General features: G+C 29.0%; 1 protein-coding gene across 12 annotated transcripts in view; it reads left to right on the plus strand.

Annotated features, from left to right (window-relative positions):
• The first annotated feature begins 8,978 nt into the window (after positions 1-8,978).
• The window catches only part of LOC129920266 (ryanodine receptor), a 59,707-nt gene continuing 47,453 nt past the window's right edge, over positions 8,979-21,232 (plus strand). For 6 of the 12 annotated variants that reach the window (XM_056001558.1, XM_056001561.1, XM_056001568.1 and 3 more), the window contains exon 1: positions 8,979-9,053. The gene's annotated coding sequence lies outside the window, so the exon portion shown is untranslated. The remainder of the gene's footprint in view (positions 9,054-21,232) is intronic. The other 6 variants (XM_056001560.1, XM_056001563.1, XM_056001564.1 and 3 more) reach the window with 1 other exon arrangement.

Below are 21,232 nucleotides of genomic sequence, written 5' to 3' on the forward strand. Positions count from 1 at the left end.
TCTATTATTTTCTTTGATTAATTTTTCTGTATTCTCAGTTAGTCAGAAAGAGAGAATGTGGGGAAAAACACCTACATATATGATATAAAAAACTTAAACAATTCACTAAATAAAATAGATATTTATTTTGATTTTAGAACATTACAGGGCAGTCTGCGAATGCAGTAACTCTTTCCTCATCGAGATAAAATATTGACAAGAACATGATTGAAAAATAAAAACATTGATTTACATATGTACATAAACACCTACTACCGTGCTATTCGCTTTCTTAATAATAATATTAATTTTAACAATAATAATTTTATCTATAGGCATATGCATGTAAGACCTAAGGTTTTTTAAATGCATATGGCGCGGCACTAGTAAGAAGGAAGGAATAGAAAGATAGGAAAGATTTTTTTTTTTAGTTACAGTGAATTGAACCATTGAAGAATTATTACACTGGTTAACAAAATTAAACTTTTTACTTGCGATATAGGTACTATAGGGCAAGTTTAGGATTCGTAAAAAAAATCGAACTCGAGATAACAATTTTACATGACATTACGATGATGGAGAATGCCAAAAAAGTGGGTCCGGCAATTCTGTCTGTCTGTCTGTCTGTCTGTCTGTCTGTCTGTCTGTCTGTCTCTATCTGGAGCTGCAGCATAAACGAGTGAAATGATTTTCTTCAAACTTGGTGGTTAGCAGTTTTTGGTAATTCCCTAGAGGGGAAATTGAAATTTTTTTTTTATGACCAAAACTAACGGTACCTGCCATATAACGGAAATAGAAAAGTTAATTTTTTTCAAAAACGGCTCTAACGATTTTGATTAAAATTTTTGTGTGTAGTACTACACATAATAGCCAACTTTTTAAATAAAAAAAATATTTTTTGTACCGTTATTAACGGTACCTGTCATAGAACGGTTTTTTTCGTTTCTGAATATCTCGTACAACATTAACCCGATTTAAATGAAAATTTTTATACAAAAGTGTGTAAGTAAAGATAATATTAAAATTTTAGAAAATTTTCAAAAAACGCATTTTTGGTTTTTTTAAAAATATTTCAAAATTTTTTTTTGAAAAATCAATTTTTTGAAAACGAATCAATGAAAAATTTTGAAATTTATTTTTTATATGTAAATTAATTATTTCTTCAAAATGGCATACCAACTTTTTTTTTGAAAAATGTTAAAAAATTTTTATATATAAAAAATTATTTTTTTAAAAAACGGCTCCTACAATTTTCGAAAATTTTTTTCTAAAAATACCTTTTTATACAAGAAATAAAATGGCATATTTTTTATTTTTTTTAAGATAATTTAAAACGGAGTTTAATTAATTATAAAAACAGATTTAATTTTTTTATACTACACCGAAAAAAAAAACCAATATCAATTTAACATTTTTTAAATATCAAATTAATATTTTTTAAATATCAGCCAAAAATGCTCTATAAAATGTGTTTCATGATATTTAAAATGTTAAAACAACATTTTTATTATCAGGATGATATTTAAATGTCACATTTTGGAAATTTTTTTTGATATTTTATTATCATTTTTTCATATCAATTTCTCATTCCAAATTATTGAAAAATATTAAATACAAAATTCTTGATGTGTACTAATTTAAAGGCGCTTTGTGTTTTTTCGAAGTAAAATGTATGATTTACTGAGAAAATTTGATCGGCACTAAGATTTTACTTTACATAGTTTGGGAGAAAATTACAAAACAATTATATCACCTATAATAGAAAAAATAATATCATTACTATTTTATAAAGAATATTCCCTTTCAGTAATGTTTTGAAAAAAGAAAGAAAATTCTTAAAATATTAAAAATAATAAAAAAGAAAAGGAAAGAAATAGGTTTCATTATAATAAACTAAAACGTAAAATCTAGTCCACATTGATATTTTAATTGTCAAAGTGAAATTTTCAATATCCACTTCAACTTAAAAAAATGTCAAAATGATATTTTAATTGTCAAAGTGAAATTTTCACTATCCCACCTGAAATTAAAAAATGTCAAAATGATATGATAAAATATCAAAATTGATATTTTAATTGTTGGACGACTTTTGTCACTGAAAAATGTTAATTTGATAGCTGTTATTATCAAATTTTTTTTTCGGTGTACTTATGAAATTTCTTCAAAATATCAAATTTTAAATTTCTTGAATGAAAAGCTGTAACATTATAGTTACTTTAAGCATAAGAGCAAGTACGTGCGACCCCAGTCGTGCAGTTTATTTTTGTTGCCGAAACAAAAATATACTTTTCTGAAGGTTTTCGGTGTGCTGTACTCAAATCCGAAGTAAAAAAATCAGCTCCCGTTTTTGAAATATTACCGTTAGAATGTGCAGTACTTCGGAACTTATTCTTTTATAAAGGAAAATTGTTTGAGTATATTTAGTAACGGTTTTTTTAAGAACTATTTTCCACCGTTTTAAATCTGTTTAAATCATTCCGATATCTTTTTTACTGCCCGAGATATCCTCAGTTGTTTGGTATTTTTATAAATTTTATAACGTCATTATCTCCTTTATGATATATGAAGCCAAACCCACATATTTCATTTTAAGATATCTCGGGCAATACAAAAGATATTGAAAAGATTTAAACAGGTATCGAAAGTTGGAAAACAGTTCTTATAGAAACCGTTACTAAATATGCTCAAACAATTTTTCTTATACAAAAGAATAAGGTCCGAAGAACTAAAAAAAAAACGTTTTTTTGCATTTTCTAACGGTAATATCTCAAAAACGGGAGCTGATTAGTTGTTTCTGACTTCGGATTCGAGATCAACACACCGAAAACCTTCAGAAAAGTATATTTTTGTTTCGGCAACAAAACCCTTGTAAACCAGTGTTATCTCTCGGGTGGTATCCAAGGTGGGGGATCGATAAAAGAATGCTGCCTAAGGTTGGGCTCGAACCCACACCTAGAAGTTTGTAGTGAAGCACTACATTCAATATACCATTGCCATCCGCTTCTAAGTTCTAACCTTAAAACAGAGGCGCGAAGAAACTACAGAGCTTGATATGCTTAATTTTATAAAAAAAAGCTCTAACGATTTCGATTAAACCACCGTTGCCACCCTTGGGTGAATTTGATGATTTTTAATGGGAAGTTTCCGAATAATTAGATTAAGAGACAAAAATTCAAACTTTTTGCATCGGTTTTGTAGGTTTTTCTGACGGAAAAAAAATGCACTGTAATGAAATGAGTTTTTGGGCTTTTGTTAGGTTAGATCGAAAGACCTGGGGGTACATTCTATAAAAAACGAAACGAAAACGATCGTTCGTTTTTGAAAAACGAAAGAAAATTTGCGACAGATACAGAACAAATTCTTTCGTTTTTCAAGTTGTATAAATCAAACCTTTCGCACACACGAAAACGTTTGTTTGTTTTCGCCATACAGAATCTCACCCCTGTGCTAACTCCTTGGTGCGCCAAAAATCGCTACATCTTCAATGGAAATATTGAATATGATCCAGTAAAAGAAGAAGAAGAAATAATAAAAACTTATTTTTATTTTAAGTGCAACGTATCTGGGCGAAACGCTTTGGAGTTGCGGTCACTTAAACTTTAAAATTGTGTTTTTGTATTCGTTAACCCTTTCGAACCCAAGCTATGAAAATCAATATTCAAAAATGTTTTTTCAGCATTATCATGTCAAAAACATCGCAACTAAGAAATATGAATAGCAAAAAGCTACTTTAAAAATAATAAATAGCAAAACTAATGTGTTACTCTCATGTTGCATGTATGTAAGTAACATGCACTTCCTATGACCACCAAAAAAAGTCGGACAACTGAGAAAATAACTTTTTATGAAACTATTATGTATGGTACTTCTTCTAAGCCAAAAAAACAAAAACTTCCGGCGTTAACATTTTTTATATCTTTTTTTCTAAATTATGACCATATACAAAAAAAAATTTTTGCAAAAAAAAATGTGAATTTCATTCCTTTTTTTGATGAAAAAAAATTAAAGGTATGATATTTGACTAACTTTTTGTAATAATTCAGTAACTAGGCATTATTATCTTTCAATAAAGCCATCGAAACCTAAAAAAATATTTAATGGAATATTTTTAACGAATTTTAAAAAATATGTTATGTTTTCTCAGTCAATTTTTAATTGATTTTTATGAAAACACATCGTTGGAATAAAAAATAAATATAATTTTAAAATAATAATTTAAAAACATGTTCTAATACAAGTATGCACTTATGTGCTTAAAATCGATGTCAAAGTGTCATGTTTTAAATATCTTTGAAAATGTCTGAGTGGCTTCATTCCTAAATGATAAACTTAATAACTGAATTGGATGAAAATTTCATTGACACTATTTTCAATGAAACTTAACAGCCAATTGTGGATTTAAAGCGTCTAAAAAAATATTATATTAACTAACTATGTATTTATTAATAATATAATATAAATACATTCCATTCCAGTGAATGAATGTTTAGGGAGAATCATAATCAAAATGTTTCAATAAAAAGCAGAGGCACCGAAGATTGGCAGTTTAAACAATACCTTGAAAAGAGTTGTGAAAAATGTTGATAAGGACACTGAAAATTCAGGTAAATATACATATGTGCCCTTAATTATGAAAGGGGACTAAGTCACTCCTAAAAATGGCATCAAATCTAGCCTAAAAATAATTATTATTTAAGGGGTAAAGTTTATTTGAAAGCGAAATTGCAGTAAATAAACTTCTCTATTGCTCCTCTAGTGATTTCATAAAAGAAATATAACACTGCTACAAAATGAAAAAAAAAAAAAAAAAATACACCCGAGAAATAACATAGTGTAGGCTGTTCGTATGGTCGAATAATGCATCAAAATATTTTTGTTATATTTTTGGAACCCTCCATTTTTTTTTTTAATTTACAAAAAACCATTTTTACAGACCTTACGATGTAATCTATCAATATTTCAGTCATTTTTCTAACAAGTCTCAATATGTTATATGTTTTTGGAAAGAGGATTTCCAGACCTTTTGAATGATGTATATAAGTCTATTGTTTAAACAAATTAAGAGCCCCCGCACACTACAAACTTTCTATCGGTCGATAGTTTAGTCGGGTTGGGCTCCTAGTGTGCGCACAGGCAGCCGACTAAACAGTCGGATCGCTAGGATACAATTTAGTTTGAAGGCAATTGTGTAGCAAAACAAACTTTTTTTTCGATCAAACAAACTTTTTGATCGGCCGATACTTAATCGTTGTAGTGTGCGCACTCTCATACATTTTCATTCTGATTAAGAGACCGACTAAACTGTCGGCCGATAGAAAGTTTGTAGTGTGCGGGGGCTCTAAGTGTAGGTTTTTATCACACAAATCTTGAAAAAGTGATTTTTTCCCCAATTTTTTCAACTTTACCCAATTTTTTTTGCAAAATAAAACAAACAAAAAAATAAAGTAAGGTTATATTCTGAAAGAATATACATTTAGGCACAAATTGGCGTATTTTTTATTGAATTTGACCAAAACTGCGGAATCTATGCTATTTTTTCGTAAATAGAAAATGTGGCTTTTCATGATGTGAATTGCAAGGTGCACAATAGGGTGTTCATTATTTTAAAATAATAAGAATTTCTATGCTCCTAGGATCTTATATGGTTGGAAATAAACTAAAAAAAATATTTTCCAAGTTTCAAGTCTCTAACTTAATTCTAACCTGTGCCGCCAAGCGGTTGAAGTTTCTTATGGGAATAACATGGGGTTTCTTGGACCTTGTTCGATCAATTTGTGAATAAAAATGTATGTTTTTTAAATTTTTGGCATTGAACGTGTAAAAAGCGATTTTTGAAAAAGTCTGAAAAAATGACTTTTTTTACCAAGCTAAATCTCTAAAATTATAACAATTAAAAATCTGAAAAGTTTTCACATGATAGCTATACTTATTAAATTTGTGTCTGTAAAGTTTTAAATTTTTTGAACGAATGGTTTGGCTGGAATTTAAAATTGATCGAATGAATTTGGCCCATATTATTCTGAACGCCTCATATGTATGTGCTTGTTAAAACTGCATTATAAAAATATTTTTTAACCATTTAATTGAAAAAAAAAAAAAAAAAATAAAAGTTCTGACCTGGGGTTGCGACTAAATTTTTCATATAGTTTTTGGGTCGCTAAAACCGAATCCGAAGTCCGTTTTGACCCATCACGTCAGGTTTTCGAGATAACCTCAAAAAATGTCACGAAAAAAAAAAATGTTTTTCTTTGATCTGGATCTGCGAATATGTTAATCATATTCGAAGTCAATTTCACCCTATCACGTCAGGTTTCTGAGATATCATCAAAACAATGTCAAAACCAAACAAAACAAAAGTTCTTATAAGGTGTTGCGACTATGCTTTTCATATAGTTTTTGGGTCCCTGAAACCGAATCCGAAGTTTGTTTTGCCGTATCACGCCAGGTTTTTGAGATATCCTCAAAAAATATCAGATAGGAAAATTTTTTGAGGATATTTCAAAAACCTGACGTGATACGGCAAAATAAACTTCGGATTCGGTTTCAGCGACCCAAAAACTATATTAAAAGCCTAGTCGCAACCCCAGATAAGAACTTTTATTTTTTTTGTGTGGCTGTGTAATAGATAACTATAAATTTAAAAATATGATTTAATTATACCTACATGTATTCCTGAAATTAATAGCATGATACGGCTTGGTAGGATATATTTAAAAAAATAGTATTATTATCATTAAATAACTATTTATTGAAGTAACACCGGGAAAAATCCGCTTTGATTTGGTGTGGCGCTAGAGTCGCTTTTCAGAATTGTGTATTCGTTACTTAGATGATATAATATATGGAGTGCTTTTGCTGTTAGTTCCGTGAAGCTTTTATAGAGGGCTCTAGTTTCTTTAAGTTTTTCGATGAGTGCATGCCTCCATTTTATTTTCATTTGATGACTGTCATCAACAAGCGTGTTTATTTACAGCTGCGGAACCAGACTCACACTGAAAAACGAAGGCAGCGACCCCTATCCATGCATATGGCGTTACAATGTATTAGGTATAGGAACAAGCACTCCATTTATTATATCCTCTAAGATTCGTTAGCAAAAAATCCCTGATAATGATTTTTGATTACTAAGTAACTATATTTTGTTTTTTTTTTTGTATTGGTCTTGTTTTGTGTTAGCCCTGATTTTTCAATCGTCGCGTCAGTTAGACTATCAGAAGAATAATGTCAATATTAAAAAAAAATTATTCATAGGAATAAGCCTTAACTGTGGTTCATCTGGCTAGTGAAATAAGTTGAAAGGATTTTTTTTTGTTATTTATTAGATGGAAAGAAGGTGAAGATTTTGTTCAATTATTGGGTGCAACTGTTTATTTTGATTAGAGTGTGTAAGCATCGAGATCGAAGTTCTAATTCACATTATTTGCACTCTGTCCAAGTACACCGTGGTGTATACTTGCTATTTTTTTGTATTAACATTTGTTTAATATTTAATATTTTGTTTTATTATATTAGAATATTTAATATTTTATTGCGTGAAAGGTAAAAAGGTTCGTGTTTTCTATATCCTTTAGTTGCAAATGAGATGATAGTAAAGGAAGCTCTTAAGGTGGTCACGAAATAAAAAACGGTTGGGAATTGAATCATAAAGTTTTTTTTAAATAGTCTAGCGAAATCTCGTCCCAGGCATCACGGATAGCTTCAATTAAGGTGTCCTTGTCTTCAAATTGTAAACCGCCTTCATAAACTTTTCGATATATGTACCTAGCCATGACCAAACGTTTTCGATTATGTTCAAATCTGGTGAATAGGGTGTGCATGGCAAAGGCTCTACGTTTTCTGAGGAAATTCAGCTTTTCACAACCCTGGAAGTGTGGATGGGGGCATTGTATTGTTGGAAAATCCAAGGCAAAATGTTTTTCATCTTTGGAAATGACCCTTCCAACAAACATTTGTTGCTGTTTCCGTTCATTGTTGTAGAAAGAACTCCAACTCAATTTTGCCATAGTAAGTGAAAAGTGATAGCTCCCCACACCATAACACTGCTGGTCTTTGGACTTCTGCCACTGCCGTAAAACTCAACTGATTTTAAAAAAACTGAACGGTTATCGCTTCGTTTAAACAAATACTCGATACGCCATTTTTTAGTTTTTTTTTTTTTTATTTACCGTTTTTAAGAAATTTCGGCCAAAAGAGTCAAAATGCTCAAAAAAAGTGTCGTCTATACGGCTGTGATGTTTTCACAAAATTAGTTCCTCTTTTCTTTAATCATGTAAATAAAAGTTGTAACAATCGGGGGTGTCAAGGTTATACTGTTTTCATCCGAAAAAACAACGCTTTTTCATTCATTCTTTGTTAGCCTAACAATAAATTTATTGATCACTTAAAAAAAAATTCAATTTTCTACAACGTCGCGTTTTGAAAATAGCAACTTTTTTGCAATTTTGTTTTACCCCTATTTACCCTATTTAGTGATTGAATTTTTAAAAATCCTTCATTAGTACTCAGCTTTAAGTTATTATATTTCAAATAAGCTATAGAAGATTTTTGTATCTCAAATAGTTTTAACTGCTTAAAATTTCAGATGGAACGGAAAAAAATGGCGTCACTTTTTCATGGTTGTTGCCATGGTTCATCGATTTATAAGACGTTATCACTTCAAAAAGAAAGTTTTCAAAATAAAAATGAAGCACATTTTTAAATTTGAAAATGAATTTCCATTTCATAATAATAACAAATAATTTTTAAGTGAGAATAACGATTCTCTCTTTTAAATATCTCTCCTCTCCAACTGACTCCACTCATATTCGAACAAAATGAGAAATTACTCCAAAAACGGACTCCGAAAACTCTAACTTCCCTATTCCTACACGTTTGTTTATAACTAACATTTCAAAAATCAACTTGTAAACATTTCCAAACGCATGCGATTTAAAAATTACAACTTCTAAAATTCAACAGCGCAGGTCCGTGTTCTATTTTTTCTCAAAAAAAGTCCTCAAAATATACCAGAAATACTTGATTCTATTTCTAAAATTTAATTTTATTCAGTCTTCGGCGAGATTTCGATACGACAAGTAAGTTTGGGTTCCGTGAAAAAGAAAATTCATTTGTGAAATTAAGTGTCTATAGATCTATATGTATTTTTGAAAAAAATATATATGTAAATTTTCTATTGGAATTAAGAGTTAAAAGTTGAAAAAAGATAGTGATTTATGATTTTAAGGACCTTTTTTAAGGTATTTTGGAAGAATATTCTTGAATTTATTTGATTTTCTAGTGATTTTAGTGAAAATAAAATTTATTCATATAATTTCCTCCCAGGCAATGGGAATGTGTTATTTTTGGCTCTAAGTGCAGAGTGTGGGTAAATGTGATAGCACATTTCAAATTTTAAAACAAATTGAAATTTTAACTAAGAGAAAATATGTTTGCCACTGTCAAATATGAAATTTGATTTTGTTAAATAATTAAAAAAAAAAAAAGTGATTTAAAAATCTTTGAATTAAGGAAAAAGCCGACCCTGGATTACGGTTTTTTTCTTTTTAACTTCAGAAAATATTCAAAGTAAAAAAGTGTAAAATTAATTTAAAAATAAAATTCTGCCAAAATGAAAATATTGTCTGTATCTATTTTTGAAAATCCCCTAAGTCAAAGCCTGTTCGGTACAAGTTTTCCTTATCTTTGAAGTGAAAAAGTGCTTTTGGTTATGATCCGGATACGAAAATTGTTGATAGCACATTTTTGATTTTAATTGAAATGTGCAAATTACTGTGTGTTTCCTTTTATAAATAGAAACGGATATGTTAATTATTTGCTGATTTTTTTTCTCTTTTTGTCAAAATTAGGTTATTTTAGAAATATTTTGTCTGTAAATCTTAACAACTTGAACGGGTATGTACGAATATTTCATTATATATTTGAAAATATTAAGAATATTTACTAAAATCTTTGAATTGGTCATGAATTTTTTTCTTGAGAAAATTTCACTGAATCAAAAATGTTGGTTAGAGCATTTTGAAATAATCTAAAAATAAATATAAAACAACAAAAAATACTAAATGAAATTGCCGGGGGAGCAAAGAAAATAAAATATCTTCCGGTTTTCGAATGTGATGAAATAGAGTTCGTAAAAATGTTTGCTCCTGAAATGAAATTTAGAAAAAAAATAGTTTGAATTAAAAATTGAATATAAATTTTTGATGTAAGAATGAAGTTGATATAACATTTAAATAAAATACAATTCAAGTCAAAATGTAGCGCTACTAAAACTGGAAATTCAACGATTTCAGTTCCAAGAAGATTTATAGTACCTATAAAACAATTATACGGTTTTATAATTTACTCAATTATGGCGTAAATCATTCTTTAGATAATGTTTTTCTAGTTTGGGAAACTCTGGTGTATGTGTAACAAAATTGTAAAATTTTTCTTTCAATATACATAATAGCACAGCATCTAAAGTTTATCTTTACTAATAGGTACTTGAATTTTATAAATTTTGTTGGTTTATTTTTTGTGACACTTAAGTCTCTGAGTGGTGGTGCAGTAGGTTGAAGATGCCTCTATTTATTATTACCTATTAAGATGCGATGCGTTTAAGGACTTATACAGGGTGATTCAGAAGGAATGTGTCCGATGAGTTGAGACAAAAATCCCATGCGATCCTCCTATTTCCCTTCAGCCAGGAGAGGCAATTATCTAAAAAAATTTAATCTATTTGTTGAAAAATGTATTAAAATCAACGGTTTCATCTGCAATTTAGCGCTATACCTAAGAATCTAAAACCCTCGTCTTTTATTCTGTTTCGAATCTGTTTTTTTTTTTTCTTTTAACAAAAAAAATTATTTTCAAAATCAAAATTCAACAACATACCTAATTCAAGTCTCCAAAATTAAATTTAACTTATTAAATCTAACTTTTCATTTCTACCCAAAAAGCACGCTTTCATCTTAAAAATTTTCATAAACTCTTTTGGTTCTTGGTTATATTATCAACTGCAACAATATCACAAAATTTCACAAGTGTTGCATTTTATTCACAGGGTGTTTTGGTACTAGTTGCAAAGACTTTCATTTCCCTCAAAAAATATGTAAACGTTCTCACGTGAATAACTAGCTTGATCAACCGTCTTGTCCTACCCCACTCTTTCACATGCATTAAAAAAAAAAATACAATAAAACAAAAAAGTACGTATACGCAACAGTGTACGTGGACAAAGATCAAATAATGTGAATTATAACTTTGGCCTAGGTGCCAATTTACTTTAATCGATATAAATTAACACTTGCAATTCAATTTAAAAAGTTTTTTATGACCTGTAGTCCAAAATGTGTTTCGCCCAGGTACAACAGTTGCTCTCATCAGTTAGATGCTGTTGTACCCTTTCTAATAATATTTTCGTTTTCTGTTTTCTTTCTTGTAACATTGCACTTATTATATGAATAAATCGTCCTCCCATTTGTAGTCAGTGTTAAAAGTTAAATCGAAAAACAAAATCCTTTCAAATTAAAATCAAAAATTTCTTCAGACGGACTTATAGTACAGGAAATTGTGAATTGTATTTATGTTAGTACCTACCTATATCATTTTTAGCTACTGTTATTTGTATATTGTGCATGTGCATAGTATTTAATTGTTTTTGTCCTACTAATTACTAACACATGCACTAATAATGAGCCCTCTAATAGTAGTAGGTATACAACTTGCTCTAAGCTGATTGCGTCAAAGAATCTGTAGTGTAAAAAAAAAGATAGACTTTTTCGTGGAACGAAATAAAGGAAGGCTGATTTTTTCAAATCTAAAAGAAACCAACCCTCTGGTGAAGTAACAAACTATAAAAAAAAAAAAATACAGACGAATTGAATACCTCCTCCTTTTTGAAAGTCGTAAAAATGTGTACCTACTCCTGAAATGAAATTTAGAAGAAATAAATTGCACGACTGGGGTCGCACGTATGTACTTGCTCTTATGCTTAAAGTAACTATAATGTTAAAGCTTTTTATTCAAGAAATTAAAAATTTGATATTTTGAAGAAATTTCATAAGTTGTATAAAAAAATTAAATCTGTTTTTATAATTAATTAAACTCCGTTTTAAATTATCTTAAAAAAAAAAAAACAAATATGCCATTTTATTTCTTGTATAAAAAGAATTTTTAGAAAAAATTTTTCGAAAATTGTAGGAGCCGTTTTTTAAAAAAATAGTTTTTTATATATAAAAATTTTTTAACATTTTTCAAAAAAAAAGTTGGGATGCCATTTTGAAGAAATAATTAATTTACACATTAAAACTAAATTTCAAAATTTTTCATTAATCCGTTTTCAAAAAATTGATTTTTCAAAAAAAAATTTTGAAATATTTTTTAAAAAACCAAAAATGCGTTTTTTGAAAATTTTCTAAAATTTTAATATTATCTTTACTTACACACTTTTGTATAAAAATTTTCATTTGAATCGGGTTAATGTTGTACGAGATATTCAGAAACGAAAAAAACCGTTCTATGACAGGTACCGTTAATAACGGTACAAAAAATATTTTTTTTATTTAAAAAGTTGGCTCTTATGTGTTGTACTACACACAAAAATTTTAATCAAAATCGTTAGAGCCGTTTTTGAAAAAAATTAACTTTTCTATTTCCGTTATATGGCAGGTACCGTTAGTTTTGGTCATAAAAAAAAAATTTCAATTTCCCCTCTAGGGAATCACCAAAAACTGCTAACTACCAAGTTTGAAGAAAATCACTTCACTCGTTTAGGCTGCAGCTCCAGATAGAGACAGACAGACAGACAGACAGACAGACAGAATTGCCGGACCCACTTTTTTGGCATTCTCCATAATCGTTATGTCATGTAAAATTGTTATCTCGAGTTCGATTTTTTTTACGAATCCTAAACTTGCCCTATAGTACCTATATCGCAAGTAAAAAATTGTTTGAATAGAAAATTGAATAGGTGTGTATATTTTTCATGTTAGAATGTACCTACCTAGATGATAGATATGAAATTTGAACAAAAAGTCAAGTCAAAATGTTTAGAGTAAGAAAAGCTGGAAATTTAATCAGGACAGTTCCAACAAAAATTAATAAGTTCATAATAAGAATTTTTGGTAAAATTTTTATTCATAAAATAAATCTAGTTTTTCTAGTAGTGGACACTCTAACGTATGTGGAGTGGAACAAAACTGTAAAATTTTTCTAAATATCAATATTATATACATACATTTTTTATAAGTCTCTTCTGCTCTATGTGTATTAATTAGTATAAAGTTTTTTTAAGTTAGTTTAAGAACCATTAAAGGGTGATTCTGAAAGAATGTGCCAAAAAGCTAGAGCGTTTAGGTTGGGTTGAGAAAAGAAACAAATCGTATTGGAGGGGGGAATCTATCCTCCCCATTTAGCCTGGAGGGTCAAATTTCTAAAAAAAAATAATAAAATAATTTCGCAAATTATCTCATTTCGAATGCAAAATCGTATAAAAAAAAAAAATTAATTTGAAATTTGAACTGACCTCATTTGAGAAATTCTCATGCTGTAGTGAAAACATGCTATAAGTAAATAAAATATAAAAAAAAATTTTGTGTCGCGTAAAAATTCGACTTAGAGGTAAATTAATTCTTCCATAGTAAAATTTAAGTTATTCTAGTAATTCAATCTGACTTTTTCATTTCTATCCAAAAACCACCACCTTGAATATTTGTAAAAACTTTTTTTGGTTCCTGGTTATCACTTCAATTGCAACACTTTCAAAAAATTTCACAAGGGTTGCATTTTATTCACAAGGTGTTTCGGTAATAGTTGCAAATCCTCTCATTCCCCTCAAAATATATCTACGTTATCACGTGAGACTCTAAAATGGACTTTATTGATTCTTTATGTGCATGTAAAATTAAATCTTTATGCCAAATTCTAATACCACGCCATCAATTTTAACAATTTTTTTGCTAATATTTGAATTTTCTTTTAATGGACATAAAGGGACAAAGCCTTATCTCCACATTTATTGTTTGCTTGTATCAGAATATTAAAATAAACGAAGTATTTGAAATTTTACACAACAAAATAAATTACTAAAAATGAAAATTTGCACGTACCTTACATTAACACACAATTTTTTTTAGAGTGGTAGGTTCTCGTTCCATTCAGCATTATAAAATATTTTGAAATAATTTATCACTTCGCCAGATACATGAACATACAATTTCTAGCTTAGTCAATCGTCGTTTCTTCCTCACTTTTTCACATACATAAAAAAAAAAACATATAAATACAAAAACTAGCACGTATACGCCACAGTGAACTTTGACAACATGCAAATATGTAATGTGAATTGCAGCTTTGGCCTAGGTGCCAAAATACTCTAATCGATATTAAATTACACTTGTACTTATTAAATGATCAAAATCTTCCTATACCCTTTGTAATGAGGGTTAGTAAATAATTCGAAAAATAAAATCCTGAGGCCTGAATGGGACAAAATTATATACAGCATTTTGATTGGTGGACTTTGTTCGTTACCCCTTACTCACATACCCAAAGTCCTAAAATTTGGCCATTTGAAAGCCTAAACAAGCTTATTTGTATGCTGAATCTAACAAAATTAAAATTTAAGCTACTACTTCAAGTGACTACTAAAGTCCTTTCAATGTTGTTACTATTTTAAGCGCAACGGGTACTTTTTTTGAGAAAAGCCCACTTTCATGTTTAAAAATTTGGGTGAAGATTCTACGAAAATTTTGGTTACATGTTAGGCAACACCAAAATATTATTTGAATTTAATACTTTGATTGCATACATTTTTGAGTCTAATACAAAATTTACTGAAATTTAAATATTTTTGTATTGAAAATCAAGGACGTATTTCTCAATTTAGAGTTTCAGTTTATTATAATGATATTTCTTTCTTTTACTTTTTTATTATTTTTATTATCTTAAGTATTTTCTTTCTTACTTCTTAAAAATAAAACAAAACATTTCTTAACGTGATTACTCACCATTTTTCACAAATTTTTATTTCACAAATTATGTAAAGTGGAATCTTAGTGCCGATAAAATTTTTATTTATTAAAAGAAAAAAGTTTACTAAATGCATTTTTCTGAACCCAAATTGTTTTATAAAGGTACTTTTTCAGCGATAACCCTAAATCCAGACATACAAAATTTATTTCTTTTTAAAACGGCTTCCATTTTCGTTCACGTTTTTTATACAGTTTGACTAAAATTTGAGTATTTTATTTTAATTGTTTACCAGATAAAATTGTAATTTAGGTGCAAAGGAATTAGTTTTAATTTCAAATTTTCTTATATTTCAATACTTTTGATTAGGTACATTTTTAAATTTTGTTTTATTTGAAACTAATACATTTTAATTTTTTGTATTTGAAATTAATAAAAAAAAAAATTATTAAAATTTTAAAATTACAAAAAAAATTGTGTGTACGCATGTACACGCGACTGAAGTTATACTTCTCACTCACTATGTAAGTGAATTCCATTTGATATTTTTAATTTTTATTATTTTTGTTCTATATTTTAATTAAATCAAATAGCGTAACTTTTTAACTATCTTAGCTTATAGTGATCGTAGAAAATTTTTATGCTAGATCTCCTTAACCCAAGACAATCTGACTTCCCTGAAAATAGTAATGCAAGAAAAAATCTTTATAATTGGAAATTAAGAATCTTCATACCAATTTCCAGGACTATTTTTTTGAGAAAAAAAATTAAATTTTATCTACGATTGATGTCCTTTCTTCAATACAGGTTTAATTTTAGTCTATGTTGTTTTTTTTTCCTTTTATTTCTGGGTATTTACATTTTTGATTTCCATTATTTTTGATACAAAAAAGCACGTTCAGTTACACAAAAATATTTTAAAGATAATTTTAAATTAATCCACACTTCGTTTTTTTACATATTTATCAACTTAACACTAAATTAATTCTTCCATCTCCCTAACATCCATGTTGTTTTCAATTTATTCTGTGAAAATTACTCATATCGGCGGTTCAGAACGATCGGCATATGCTTAACGAAAGTAAACGAATCGCGCATACCTATGTACGATATGGTTATTCTTATGACAATTGTCTGTGCTCGAGTACTAGTAGTAGCAACATGCAAATTGCCACATGCAACTTGCGACATGAAACATGCAATTTGCCACGTGTTATGTGTCTTTTTTTTGGCATGCTGCGGCGTACTGCATTTTTTAATACTCAAGTACTGCCAACTTCAAAGGTGAAACGACAGCCCTGCTGCCCATTTGTCAGTCTAGGAGATGGCGATCGCGTCATAATCTCTTTGACATTCTTGTCAAAAAGTAAATTTTCATGGCTCACCGCCACAAAAGAAGTATAACTTCAAAAACATCTCTTTAAATATTTTTCATCCTAATCGAAGTATGACACATTAATATATTGTAGTAGGTATATTACCATATTAGAGTTCCCCCTTCACACACACACAATGGTTAAAAATTGTAAGTCACTTCATGGAGTGTCGTCGCGACTCAAAACATCATATCATACTCTTACCAAAATGCATTGCAGAAATAAAAACTTTTATTGCCTCTTTTTGCTAACATTCAAAGTTTTCAAATTTTTATAGGACAATGTCAAACGATTTAAAATCTACAAATTTATAAAAAAGGGATTTCTTTTGTAATCCAGTTAAATAAGGGTTTAACCTCGGAATGAATGTTAGTAGAATTTTTTTTTGCTCAATATCTTCCTTTTGCCATTCTATAACATATCTCAAAAGTCTAGAAAAATCTCATGTCCGCTTGTCGCGATTTCAAGGTCATATCGCGAAATGGAGATTTTCCAAATTAGCAAAAATAGGCTATGGTAGTATATACACATATGATACATGATTTCAAGGTATTTTTTAATGCTGATTCCAAAAAATCTAAAATCAAGACAATCTGACGTCTCTAGAAAAAGTTATACCTGTTTTTCATCTGTCAACTCATATTATTATAACAGTTGCAAACTTACTGCCGAAAAACCCTTAAAAGTTATGGTAGATGAACCAAATTTCGCATGAAGATTTTAGAATCCATCATTATTAAAAATCAAAACAATCCATTACAAAAAATATATATACCTACGAAATAATGGTATTTTTTGATGGAGGGGCAAATTTTAGGATATGCACTAAAGAAGATTCTTGTTCATCTTAGGAATAAGTGCTAATAGGCTAATTTTTTCATTTTAATTTTTTTTTTGATATTCTTTAACTACCCTCAAAAATCTAAAAAAATCTCATGTCCGCAAGTCCTAATTTTCTTGGTTTGAAAATAAGGTGCAGATTTTAAAAAATTAATAAGAAAAGTTTAAATTTTTATATGTATACCAACATAAGCGACATGATTTAAAGGTATTTTTTAACACTAATTCCAACAAAACTCACAAACAAGTCAACCCTGAAAAGAAATGCACCTTATTCATGTTGATCTGACACAAATATCTGAAGTGTAGTTTTCCAATTTTTTAAAATCTGCACCTTATTTTCAAACCAAGAAAATTAGGACTTGCGGACATGAGATTTTTTTAGATTTTTGAGGGTAGTTAAAGAATATCAAAAAAAAAAATTAAAATGAAAAAATTAGCCTATTAGCACTTATTCCTAAGATGAACAAGAATCTTCTTTAGTGCATATCCTAAAATTTGCCCCTCCATAAAAAAATACCATTATTTCGTAGGTATATATATTTTTTATAATGGATTGTTTTGATTTTTAATAATGATGGATTCTAAAATCTTCATGCGAAATTTGGTTCATCTACCATAACTTTTAAGGGTTTTTCGGCAGTAAGTTTGCAAATGTTATAATAATATGAGTTGACAGATGAAAAACAGGTATAACTTTTTCTAGAGACGTCAGATTGTCTTGATTTTAAATTTTTTGGAATCAGCATTAAAAAATACCTTGAAATCATGTATCATATGTGTATATACTACCATAGCCTATTTTTGCTAATTTGGAAAATCTCCATTTCGCGATATGACCTTGAAATCACGACAAGCGGACATGAGATTTTTCTAGACTTTTGAGATATGTTATAGAATGGCAAAAGGAAGATATTGAGCAAAAAAAAATTCTACTAACATTCATTCCGAGGTTAAACCCTTATTTAACTGGATTATATATACTTTTTAAAGGTTGTCAAACAAAAAAATTGATTCCATAGCTTGAGAACATAAAAATAAATGTTTTTAATGAAATTTGATCGAGTTCAAAAAATTCTAGCTCTTTTTGTAGATGTCTCATAGACCTGATCGATATATATATTTTGAGCTAAGACAATAAGCTTTCAGATTGTATAAAATTAATGACGTTAGAAGATAAAAATTCTAGTACAGGAAAGATAGACTTTTTCGTGGAACGAAATACAGGACGGCTGAATTTTTCAAATCTGAAAAAGGGGTATTAGAAAAGCTTAAGTCCTGGTTTTCGGGACGCCACCCCCCTGGCGAAATCCGCCATTTTGGAAAACGCGAATCACTTTATATCTCCAAAACTATGGGTCCTATAGAAATGGTTGTCAGACTAAAGTTCTTGGAAATTTAATTATCTTTTTCTTTGTAGTACATTATTTTTCTCAGGGGGCAATAGTTTTGAGGTTATGTTGTTTTAATTTATTTTTTTTCGGTTTTCTTAAGATTATAACAATCCCAGTACTAGTTACATAATTTTTTAAACAGTAAAAGTTATAGACCATCAAATTTCCAATAATTTGGTATATTTTCAAAAGTCATGCGATGTATGAGTCGAAAGTTATTGAATTGAAAACTATAGTCTAAGTACAGGAAAGTTAGTAAAGAAATCAGGCATTTTGTGGAACGAATTAAAGAGAGGCTGATTTTTTCAAACCTGAAAGAAGGGTATTAGAAAAGCTTAAGTCCTGGTTTTCGGGACACCAACCCCCTGGCAAAATACGCCATTTTTTAAAACGCGAATTGGTCTATATCTCCCAAACTATTGGCTTGATCGAATAAGTTACTGAACCAAAATTGTAGGTAATATAAATAACTTTTCTTGTGCATGCACTGTTTTTCAGCGAGGACAACACTTTTTAGGTTATGTTGTTTTATTTTTTATTTTTTCTGTTTTTTTTTTAATTTTTCTCAGTCTCTATGATAGAAACATAATTCTGTAGCATCATTAAAGTTGTAGAACATCAAATTTACATTAATTTGGGATACTTTTGAAGATTATATGACTTTTCAAACCAAAGATACGGAACTTAAAGAGCAATCCCTCTCAATATTTTCAAAAAATATACTAATATGTAAAAACCTAATGTAAAAACAAGAAAAATATGATATGAGGGGGAGTTATTATGGTGGGTAATGGTAAAACTTACAATATTGAGGTACACATATTTTGTTTTAAGTCAAACATCATACTTTTATGATGCTAAAAAATTATGTTTCTATCTGTTTCTATCTTCTACTGAGAAAAATTAAAGAAAAAAAAAAACAGAAAAAAATAAAAAAATTAAACAACATAACCTAAAAAGTGATATCCTCGCTGAAAAACAGTGCATGCACAAGAAAAGATATTTATATTACCTACAATTTTGGTTCAGTAACTTATTCGATCAAGCCAATAGTTTGGGAGATATAGACCAATTCGCGTTTTAAAAAATGGCGTATTTTGCCAGGGGGTTGGTGTCCCGAAAACCAGGACTTAAGCTTTTCTAATACCCTTCTTTCAGGTTTGAAAAAATCAGCCTCCCTTTAATTCGTTCCACAAAATGCCTGATTTCTTTACTAACTTTCCTGTACTTAGACTATAGTTTTCAATTCAATAACTTTCGACTCATACATCGCATGACTTTTGAAAATATACCAAATTATTGGAAATTTGATGGTCTATAACTTTTACTGTTTAAAAAATTATGTAACTAGTACTGGGATTGTTATAATCTTAAGAAAACCGAAAAAAAAATAAATTAAAACAACATAACCTCAAAACTATTGCCCCCTGAGAAAAATAATGTACTACAAAGAAAAAGATAATTAAATTTCCAAGAACTTTGGTCTGACAACCATTTCTATAGGACCCATAGTTTTGGAGATATAGAGTGATTCGCGTTTTCCAAAATGGCGGATTTCGCCAGGGGGGTGGCGTCCCGAAAACCAGGACTTAAGCTTTTCTAATACCCCTTTTTCAGATTTGAAAAATTCAGCCGTCCTGTATTTCGTTCCACAAAATGCCTGTTTTTTTACTAACTTTCCTGTACTATTCATGTTTTCTTTGCTTTTTTTTGATGAAAATGATTGTTTTCAATAAATTATTTTTATACTTTTTGCGCATTGTAAAAAATTGAAAATGGTTTTATTCTTAAGAAGAAATACTTGGCTTTTAAATTGCATAATTTTTTTGTAAGCTTTTAAAATAAAAAAATTAATATAGGTAATGAGAAAATAAAAAAGGTATTTTTTTTTTAGCCTTTTCTAGTAAATTATGATTGTTTGAAAAAAGTAAACGCTTCACTTGACTCATTTTAAACAAAAGCACACAACCTGTTTGCTGACGACGTTATCACGTAAAATCATCGTCCGTAAACCGGCTTTACAGACAACCTCTTTTTTTTAACAAACTGTGTAGTTACAAGCCACGTAAATCAATTAAGAAATGGGTATGAGAAAAAAGAATTCCATTCAACATCATCAGTCGTGTTTGAGTTATAAAATGTGTTACTACCCCAACTTATAAAGTACCTATTTCTATGATTTTCCGTTGTTATTTTTAAGGACTCATATTTTAATTTTAATGACACTTTTCAAAGGTTATTATATCTATGTGTTTTAGGAAACTATAAGGTTCATAGCTATTTAAAATTTTCCAAAAGAATTTAGTATAATTCTTAACATAATTATATAAACGAATATAAACGAATAAAAAATCCAAAACTATAAGACGTCAAAAGTTACTTTTGACCTTTCAGAAAGTTTACCTATAAATAAATTTTTTCCAGGCACAGTGCATTTATTCTAATTGTTTCAGTCGTCAATTGTACTTTGAAGACAACTCAAATTGTCCTAATTTTATACACAAAACGACCTCCAGTCCAAGACCAAGTACCTACTTCCTTCCTTTTTAATCATGTTGTTGTTTAGCAAAACGTTATAGGCATGTGTTTTGTTTTCTTAAGAAAAGAAAAAAAATATCGATTTTAATTTCGCTGTGCAGCACAGAATATATACAAAATTGCTTATAAGATACCTACTTTTGCGTCTTGTCCTAC

Source organism: Episyrphus balteatus, chromosome 4 (genome assembly GCF_945859705.1).
Source record: "Episyrphus balteatus chromosome 4, idEpiBalt1.1, whole genome shotgun sequence".
Classification (NCBI taxonomy): Eukaryota; Metazoa; Arthropoda; class Insecta; order Diptera; family Syrphidae; genus Episyrphus; species Episyrphus balteatus.